Source organism: Lytechinus pictus, chromosome 14 (assembly GCF_037042905.1).
Source record: "Lytechinus pictus isolate F3 Inbred chromosome 14, Lp3.0, whole genome shotgun sequence".
Taxonomy (NCBI): Eukaryota; Metazoa; Echinodermata; class Echinoidea; order Temnopleuroida; family Toxopneustidae; genus Lytechinus; species Lytechinus pictus.
This window is the reverse complement of record NC_087258.1, coordinates 21511714-21522500: the sequence shown is the minus strand read 5'-3', so window position 1 is coordinate 21522500 and position 10787 is coordinate 21511714. Positions and strand designations below refer to the sequence as shown.

Genomic DNA, 10787 nt, shown 5'->3' with positions numbered 1-10787 from the left:
CGTCTGCCTCCACTCTTTGCCACTCGAAACGTTTTTCCAACGCTGCGTCTGCGGCTTCGAGATGAATTGTTTTGTAACGCTTACGGTTAAAAGTGACCTCCATATACAGCTCTTATGAACTTATATAAAGCTAATTAATTGATATTTGCTATCATTATGTATTTCATCTGAGCTGTCTTATTTTTACATTAACAGGAAAAATCGAGGCGTATATACTATCATGACCGAAGGCTGCTTGATAAAAATAAATCATATTCAACACAGAGAAAAAACAAGTGACAGGTTTTTATAAAGTTTGTTTAGGGTTGCATATGCTGTTATTATCGGAAAACTCAGCACTGGTTGAAGTACTAATGTTGGTTACTACTGATTTATTCCACGACAAAATAAAGTATTGTTAAAAACTGTGAATACATAAAAAGGGGTAAAATGTAACTTTGATATATCTATTTTCTTTTCTTTAAACATCATACGCTGACTTGTGAAATTTCCGAGGATTTTTATAGCAGTGTACGTATTTCTTTTTCGTATTTGAAAAATAGTTACATCACTATTCTGAACAAGAAGTTTCGTTTGATATTCCAAATTATTAATGGCATGCACATTGCCGGTGCCTGGTATAAATGACAGGTACAAATGGCAGAGGTAAAAATAGTAAAGGTTTTTATAAAGTTTGTTTAGGGTTGCATATGCTGTTATTATCGGAAAACTCAGCACTGGTTGAAGAGGTAAAAATGACTTGCTACATATACACTGTTAGAAATAATTAAAACAACGCTGTTTACTATGTGAATTGCACAGAAGTTGTTTAGATATTTTAAACAAATGTTTAAAATCATAAACAAAAAAGTCTAAATTCAAATATTCAATTATCAATAATTTAAGAATGGTTGTGTAAGCTTTTAAACACTTGTTTAAACTGTTTAAACAACTACTGTGCGATTCACATAGTAAACAGTGTGGTTTATATTATTTTTAACAGTGTAGACAGGGAAAAAAATTGCATTTCCCGTCAATCGATTATAATTATTGACCTTGAATGGACTCTTATATGAGCTGATTGCATATTATTAGTTTTTTTGTATCATCTTAGGTCTATACTTCATCAGTTGACATGATTAAATTCAAACACTATACTTGCCAAAAATGACTTCTATCTTGGCCAGTTCGTAAGTAGAACAAAGGGCCCCTCACACCTAACCGAATTGCCTGAAATATGCCTTGCGATGGCTGGCGAAAGGCATTTTTTTTTAAATCGTTTTCAATGGTAACTGATAGTAAATCATATTTACCCTTCGTATTTGGGTTCGTACATCTTCTGAACTAACAGCTGCGATTTTTTAAATTCGCTCGAAAATTTTGAACATGTTTAAAATTTCTCGACGAATTGAAAATCGTTGGTCATCTATTTGAATCCGCGGTAATCGTTCGTGTGTTTTTGTCGCGCATAGTCCCTCTTCGCGCTTTTGCCAAAGTGGACCGATCTTGAAAGAACCCGTAACGAAGCAACAAGATTACACAACGAACGAGATTGCCTGATCTATTCCCTCGTCTTCGTTTCTAATTGCACGCCATATCAAACCATTGCTCACTGTTCGTTCGTCTTATTGGGTTATATCAACCCTTCGCTCGCCTTCGGCCGCAATTTTCTCGAAGAGGTGAACCGAAAAATCTATATCCTTTGCATGCCATATTTATCCTTCGCTTACCGTTCGTTGATAAGGTTTGACAATAGTTACTGAGCGCATGATTTGACGGAAATTTTATTTGAATTCGTTGAATTCGCGTGCATTTCGTTCATTTTTCCCATTCGTCAACCTTCGTCCGCCTACATTCGGTCAGGTGTGAGGGGGCTTTTACATTCATATCCAACGATTCTTTTAACACCAATGTGCGCTACCATGAACCCACTAAAATAGACAAGTTCGAGAATACTTCGAACCACTTACAGGACTTAGTTGCACGAGTTCCATTCAGGACATTTTCCCGCCAACACCTTACGCGCCAGTGTGAAGAATGCCATTTTTAAAAAGGCGTTCGAAATCATGGATAACAGAAAAATAACCAACATTCTGTAATCATCACAATGGATCGGAATAGATATTGATTTGACACGTATAGTTTTATGTAAACGATATAATTAAAGCAACTATTGGTGAGTTTGTTACAGCAATACCTCATTGCAGCGCTAGTCCATGTGGATGTCAGGTTCCCAAACCACAAGTTTCTATGGTAACGAATACAGCATGAATTTGGAAATGTGCAGCGAGTCGGGGATTCAATTTTTTGGGTGTTTCTTTCTTATAGGTATCATTCTATCAAGCTGACTTAAAAGGGAAGTTCATCCTGACGAAAAGTTTGTTGTAAAAATAACAGAAAACATATATATATTGGTGAAGGTTTGAGAAAAATCCATCAAAGAATGAGAAAGTTATTAGAATTTTGATTTTTTGATTTGTGACGTAATATACGAGAAGCTGCCCCATATTTCATACACTATAAAATGTATACTTTTTAATTTTTCAAATGATTCATGATGGCTAAAAAAAATCATCTTTCAGTAGCGAATGAGAAATAATCTGTCCGTTGATATACTGAAGGTACTAAATAAACCATTCTCATTTTTTCTTGAATGACATTTCATTGATTTTTTATACAAGATATGGGGAAGCTGCTAGCATAATTATGACCACACCATTAAAAAACTCGAAAAGGTTTTTTTTTTCAATCTTTGATGGATTTCAGTCCTCAAAACTTCACAATTTTTTTTTTATTACTTTTTCTGCTATTTTTGCAATAAACTTCATATTAAGGTGAACTTCCCCTTTACAGAATTAAGTACAATACCAAGAATCAAAGTTTTTTTCTTCAAATTTGAATATTAGTAGAGCGATTGCTGTGAGAAGGCTGTTAGTCCAGGAAAAAATACCAATCCAAGGGTTATCACATCGATGCAGACGAGATTCTATCTATGATTTTTAAAAAAATATCACCCTTTCCATTTGTCCAACATTATTTTTATTATCTTCTCAGAACCTTTTGCATTAATCAATATACTATATATATTTTGATTTTCTCTTTCTTTGATCACCCCCTCCCCCTCTCTCTCTCTCCCTCTCTTTATCTTATTTTTATTATTTCTCCACTTTCCCTCTCATTCTTTACCCCGCGATTTCTTTGTAGTTCGCTTATCTTTAGTTCTTCCTATGCAGTCTTATTTTTTGTAAATGTCCGATCTCCTTGATTGCCAATTTCATAATAATTTTGAATAAACCTGCAGATATTCCAAGCTCTGCTCTTTATTCAGGTTCCTTCATATTTCACTTTCACTTATTGCTATTGTCATTACCCTCTGAATTCTATATTATAATCGAATGCAGTTCTTGTATTGTGATATATTTTGTTAAATAGCTTGTGAAGTATGAAAACAAATTCAATTCAATTTAATTCAATATACAAGTGTGCGTGAGGGTGATTTACTCTGACATTTCCATCGCATGAGGTTTTAAGACCGGTCATTTATATATACCTCTCTGCCATTTTTACTTTTGCCACTTTTACTTTGCCATTACACTGTAAAGAAAAAAAAACGCTGTTAAAAATGTTAAGCAACGCTGTTTAAGCCTATCACTCTTTACAACTATTTTTTTTTAACTTTTAAACAAGTTGTTGTAAAAAGTTTAAGCAATTGTTAAAAAAATAAACAATAGTTGTTAGAGTGACGGGCTTAAACAGCGTTGCTTAACATTTTTAACAGCGTTTTTACAGTGTATTACCTCTGCCATCTTTACACCGAACCACATTAATTAGCACAACAACACCAAGATAATCCATCCCTACATTGTACATTCCCGGGGGGGGGGGCACTTCCAATGACGAGTGGATACCATGCGCGACCATGGGGTCTCGAAAAGCACCCTAAACAAGTATTTTCCGTATTCTGAAAATGCACCCCTTAACAAGTATTGGCGTGTAAAACCCTACCCTGGCTTAAAAAATATTGGAAACAAAACGATACTCTTGCCAAGTATTCCCTGAATTGACCCCCTAAACAAGTACAGCGATATTTTTATTGTAATGTCACGGACGTCGGTCGTCGGTCTTACCTTTACCAACATCATTGGGTTTAGTAGAGACCACCTCCCACATCTCGCGCAAATCGTACTCTAAACACGTAGTGTTGACTCTTGGATCAGAAAGTACATCCTTTATAAAACATTTTAGTCTTAACTTTTTACACCCTCGTAATTTGACCCTAAACACGTAGCTTTCCTAGCGAAAATAAATACCCTTTTTTCATTATTTTAGTTTTTTTGACACCCTTATTACGTTACGTACGTAACGTGCCCTATCTTGAAAAAGACATCCCTTTTACGTGTTTTTTGGTCGCGCATGGTATCCACTCGTCAATGTAAGTGTCCCCCCCCCCCGGTACATTCCGCAGGGAAATGGTGGAAAACGGCTATCTAAAGCAAATAATTGACATGCAGGGCGGAGTGATGGAAGCGTAATTTTCTATCAAAGTTCGCTAAAAGGTCAGAGTTTGTGCGCTTTGCGCTTGGAGAAGGAGTAAATTCAGTCAGCAAACCTTCTGTATTTCTTACTCTCTGCGGCCTTTTATCTCGACATTATTCTACGAAAAAAAAATCGAGAATCAATACAGAATGGAGGCGAAGAAATGCGTTCTCCTTGCACTCCGCTATACGCACCCAACAGGTCTCATTTTTTCAAACAATTATTTTTTTGTTTAATTTAGCACAGACTATGATTTAGTTGAGGCACGAAGATATTTCTCTTTCTCTCTCTCTTAAAAAATAAATAAAACTGGTCAAGTAATCGGCGATTCGCCCTTGCATGGGCATTTCTCAAACCATCCACTATTAACCACTTCTTTCGGAAATCTTAAACGATGAGAGGCCCTTTTTAATTCACCTCTGCTCAATCGCTAATTAATAAGTGATCATACATAATTATATTTCAATAAATTCCTACTGGCGTACAGATGGGAGGGGGGGGGGCTTGATGGCTATGCCCCACCCCCGCTTCTTGGGAGTGCTGCCTGTATGGAAGCACCCCAAGGAATTTTTAAAGATGTGTAAAAATCGAAAAATATTACCAAAATGACCTCCATTTGAAGTGAAAACTTTTTTTTTTGCTTTTCAACTTTACATCAGCATCCGCCACTTAAAAAATTGTTCCCAGGGCCCTGACCACCCCCCCCCCAAAAAAAAATATCAGTGACCAAGAAAAAGGGAAGGGAAAACAGGGAAAGATATGACTAATTTCTGATTTATAACACAATCTATCACAAAATTTGTTTTTCATTTTAAAAATTCGCTCGTTTGGAAATTCTAAGTTTTTCCACGCGCACCAAAATGTGCTTCCTCTTTCTTTCTCTCTTTCTCTCATTACGCCACTAAGACCATCGCTTTACCAACCAAGCTACCCATTGAAGAGATTGCAATCACCAATATAACGATTATTAATCATTAAAAAAAATCAGTGAAAATAGAGGTAAATAATTGATTTGGAAAAAAAAATTATGCATAAAGTTTCGCCTTCAGTATCAAAAATATTGCTTCAGAAATCAGATTGGGATTTAAATCATAACTGATTAAGCTAAATGAGAAATGCATCATCAAATGGGTGGTGATATAGCTATTTGTTTGCGATGCACATACCTATACATACATCCACCAACTATAGAAACAAAGTAACCGATCAAGAGATGCAGTAAAAAAAAAAAATCGATTCCTGGTGGGTGTTAACAGCGAGTTAAAGAACGACTGGTACACCTTTCTTTATACGCGCTAAATAATCACCAATGAACATTTAATGTTGAATATCATTTACCACAAGAAAGAATCACCAGTCGTTCTTAAAGTCACTCTTAACTTACAAACAGCTTTGTGAAACGGCCCCTGCTGTTTTGATAGACTTAAAAGCTATCGATGTATTACACACATACACACACACTCGAATACAAATGCAAAACATCTAAATTTACTATGAAATCTTAATTAGTTATTTGAGTTACTAACGAGAACGAAATAAATGTTTCTTCTGCAACAAAGATGCATCAGCGCATACTAACATAACTGTACATCTTAAAATGAAGTATTCGTGCTTGTCAAGAAAGTATTTCATTTACTTCAGATATGTTCACATTACAATTTGATAAATATATATCACATATAAACGTTAATTATTACGAGCCAATTGAAGGGCAATAGTTAAATAATTCGAAAATAAAATTGGCAAGTGGACCGTGCGATAAAAGCTTCCATACTTACAAACTATTATGACAAGACAATAGTTGATCAGGCTAAGGCGTTGATGGCTCCTTTCCGCTTCTCTTCTCGGGGAAAGAGTTTACTGGCAGATTGTCTTATTCCTCTCCTTCTTTATAATTCAAAATATACACTTTGATAATCGCTCTCCATCTCGTTTTTGATGGTAAGCATCAGTATTTTCAAGGAGTGCATATGCAATCGAGCGCGAAACCGTCTAAGAAAATTATGACGTAATCGAATAGAGGCGTGGTTTCATATGATTACGAATTTGGTTACTGTCCAGTCGGCCTACATCCATTGGTGGGTCGTATAATCTTTTAGGGTGAAGTACGGTATCGAAAGTTGATTGTGTATCCTACACCATGTACACTCATGCTCTCAAAATGTATATCAGATGTAAAACGCCATTTTGAACAAGCAAAAAAAAGCAACAAGTGGAACGCCTCTGGCAGTATCGCCTGCGTTACCTAATTGATATAGCAGCAGTGCTGCCTTTGAAAATAGCTTATGAATAATTATTCACAGAAGAAACCACTAATATGATAATAAAATATTATGTCCGTTGACCCAAAATGACCTTTGACCATGATCATGTGGCCTTAGACATGTGCAAAACAATCATTCATACTTGATTACCCTTGTGTTTATGTTTCATGAGATAGATCCATCAACTTTCTAAGTTACGATGCCGATTCAACACATACTCCCAACACGGCCAGAGTTCATTGATTTTTAAATGACCTTTGATCTTGGCCATGATCCTGAAACGCACACATGGTATTCAGGGATACATTGCTGCTCTTATATACAAGTTTCATGAACTAGATCCATTAAACATGTAAAATTTAAAAAATGATGTCAATTCCACAATGTTCGTTGACCCTAAATGACCTTTGACCTTGGTCATGCATGGAGAAGTTTTGGAGATAAATATGATGGTCGGACTTCTTGATAATCAGAAGACTTCCTCTTAACCTTTTCATTATCTGTGCCATAATTTTCGAATTATGCGGTCTAAATTAATTTCCAAATCTTCTTATTTGCTTGAATAGATCTGTTGTTCCTTTTTAATATGTTTTCTTTTAACTTTGAATATTCCTTCTTTAGGCAAGAACAATTTTTTTATACCGAAGTATGGGAGAGCGTGTTTTTTTTTTCAATTCCTTTCATTGTGTGCTACAAAGGTTATGGTGCCTTTGTACATTGGCATACTGATGGGGAAAAAGTGGAAAGGAAAATAACAGAAAACATAAAAATTGAAATATGATATCATTTACTAAATATTATGTCAAAATCACAAAATTTGATATTTTAATAAAAAAGTGGAAATTTTTGCTTCCTTGCTTCATAACTTTTTAATACATTTTACCCGATCTGCCATATCTTGCTCCTTCAAAATTGACTCAATACACCATTGCCATTGAAAGACATGAGTCCTTTCCTTTTTGTCCTGTCAAGCACATAATTAAACTTGGTGAAGGATTAAAAAACCCCTCGAAAATAAAATTTATGTCTTTTATAGGTACCATAACACAATTTTTTTTACATACCAGTAATAAAAGGATTTGAATAATTAAAAATTCTCCCAATTAATAATGCAAATCTTCTTACTTGGGTTGACAAAAAGTCTTCTTTTCTTACTTATGAAGGAAAATTCAAAGGTAAAAGAAGTTTAAATGAAAAACAAAATAATCTGACAGCATAATTCGAAAAGTATGGCAAAGATAATGAAAAGATGAAAAGGAAGTCTGCTGATTAGCCAAAAGTCTAATCATCAAATTTCTCATTTCTGCCATCTTGGCGCAAGCCTCTTTTTGAACCCCCGACAAAAACGTCCCGTGTTCTCTCAAGCATGAACAAAATTAATTGTTTTAAATGGCATTTCAAAGATAAGATCTCAGAGCATCTATTAACATAAAAATATAGATATAATAATTTGAAACAAATGTTTTATAGACTTTTCAAAACTGTCCCGTTTTTTTGTATACGCACTGTACAGGCGAGACATAGACTATGAGAGAGAAATAGAGAAAAAAATAAGACCCTTATTTTTTGGGGGGGAGTCCCGAAAGTCAAGTGTTGGAGATAAGTGGTGTGGTGAATTTCGCCATCGTCAAAACAGCGTTTGCTGAAAATAATTGTGATATTTTGTTAAAAGCTACTGAAATACTTTCATCTGATTGGCTCTTAGCAGATTTGTCAGTAAAAGTCATTGACTAGATTTCATGAAACAGTCTCCAGTTGGTCTTAGTATCAATTTGATAATATGCTGCCAAGAAAGGAAAAATTAACCAACGTATGTGAGATATTTGCTACTTGAAAATTCATATAATAGGCTTATTTTTATGTAATTTATTAGAAATCATAAGAATCCCTCCTTTATAATAAACAAAAAATCTATTGACAGTGTACGCAAAACTATTTTCCTCTAACACATCCTTGTATAAGATAAGATAAGATTTTTTTGTTTTGTAGTAGTCTTTATTATTCATTCAAATAACATTACATAATATAATCGGAAGTATGTGTGATTGAAGGTAACGCCTTCGGGAGATATGTGAGACAGACTCATTATCATTCTCTTCAATATCATTATTTTTCCTTTTATCGTATAAGCCTAGATAGTGTGTTATATTCAGGGGCGTATCCAGCATTGCCAAATGGGGAGGGGGCGGAAAAAATATATATCATCTACATAATACATTTTCTCCGGTCCGATCCTCGAAGAACGGGTTAAAGGGATGGTCCGGGCTGAAAATATTTATATCTTACATAGAGTCGAATTCACTGAACAAAATGCCGAAAATGTCATCAAAATCGGATAACAAATAATTAAGTTAGTGAAGTTTAAAGTCTAGCAATATTTTGTGAAAACAGTCGTCATGAATATTCATTAGGTGGGCTGATGATGTCACATCTCCACTTACCATTTTCTTATGTTATTACATAAAATCATAATTTTTTCATTATTTCATACTTGTGTGAATAATACGTCTCCTTTATGATGAAATAAGTTGCAGCAATGAATATCTAATGCACTAAATCAGTTGTCAATCCAATTTTTCTAGTTCTTGGAGGAAAAAATTTGAATAAACCTAATTTCATATAATAAAATACAAAAGAACAAGTGGGGATGTGACATCATCAGCCCACCTTATGAATATTCATGACGACTGTATCACAAAATATTGCTAAAATCTAAAATTCAATAACTTTGTTATTTGTTATCCGATTTTGATGAAATTTTCGGCATTTTGCTCAGTAAATTCTACTCTATTTAATAAGCTATCACTACTTTCAGCCCGGACCATCCCTTTAAGTCGGGTTAGGTAGTGATGGGATGGGGGTAGTCCGATAAAGACCAAAGACGAGTGAACTGTTTATTTTTTCTTTCTTTCATTTAACGTTTACAAACAAGATTAGGACATGAATGATAAAATCATGAACGGAAATAAACAAGACGGTTTCTCCCCCTCTCTCTCTCTTTCTCTCTGTTTTTTTTTTTTTTTTTTTTTTTTTTGGGGGGGGGGGCAAATACCGACCAGAAAAGGCACATTTTAACCTGCGTTTATATAAATGCAACCACATAATGTTTAAAGAAGAAATAAAATTGTTAACTCTTCATTCCCCCCCAAAAAAATCAATTTGATGAACTTATATAGTGTAACGAATGCGTGTACTTAAAATGAAATAAATTGCAAGAAATTGTAAAAAAAAATTAACTCTCGTTGTGATAACAAAAAGTCTCATCTAAACTTCGAGAATAAAAATTATGTGTACTTACTCGAGCATTACTTGGTCGTTTTTATTGTAACACAGGAGTTCAGTGATAAGTAAATAAAACACTACACTTCTGTCAAGCCAGTTCGCATCCCGTTTTACTAAACAATTTTCCTTAAAAAGTTACGCCATTTTGATTTTGGGAAGTTTTGTGTGGATTAGGCTTAGTTTGATGAACATAAAATTGACAACTTAAAGAAGACATCACATCCCTTTTTCTTAATTGAATAATAAGATTATTAACTCCCCAAACCCTCTCATTTTTATACTCTTCTTCATTCTTTTCCCCATTTTTTCCTCGTTCTCTTTTCACTATGTATTACTTGTGAAATCATAAGGAAGGCGGGTCGCCCACTACCCCTCCCCCCCCCCCCCCGCCTCAATGGATCCGAGACACGGTTTTTTTTTTAACCCGGCCTATAATCATGATAATACTTCATTAAAGAAAGGAATGATCAAAATGAGTTTCTGGCGTATGCCCGGCGCGAATGCGTTGTATAAATTAGCACGATCAGTGCAGTGTTATCGAATCATTTATAAAATATATATACATGTAATTCGTTATCTCGAATTTCTTCTCCATATTCTACTGGGAAGAATGGCTCGCCGTGGAGTCGGTATACATTGGCGTAAAGGTCGGTACTCTGGGGCGGTGCTACGTGGGGGGGGGGGGGAGGAGGCCGGAGGAGTGTTTGTGGGGTGACCGCTACGTCT

General features: G+C 35.0%; 1 protein-coding gene across 1 annotated transcript in view; it reads right to left on the bottom strand.

Moving 5' to 3' along the window:
- The window catches only part of LOC129276117 (neuroblastoma suppressor of tumorigenicity 1-like), a 23484-nt gene extending 16867 nt beyond the window's left edge, over positions 1-6617 (bottom strand). The window contains exon 1 of the mRNA XM_054912551.2: positions 6294-6617. The gene's annotated coding sequence lies outside the window, so the exon portion shown is untranslated. The remainder of the gene's footprint in view (positions 1-6293) is intronic.
- Positions 6618-10787: the final 4170 nt, after the last annotated feature.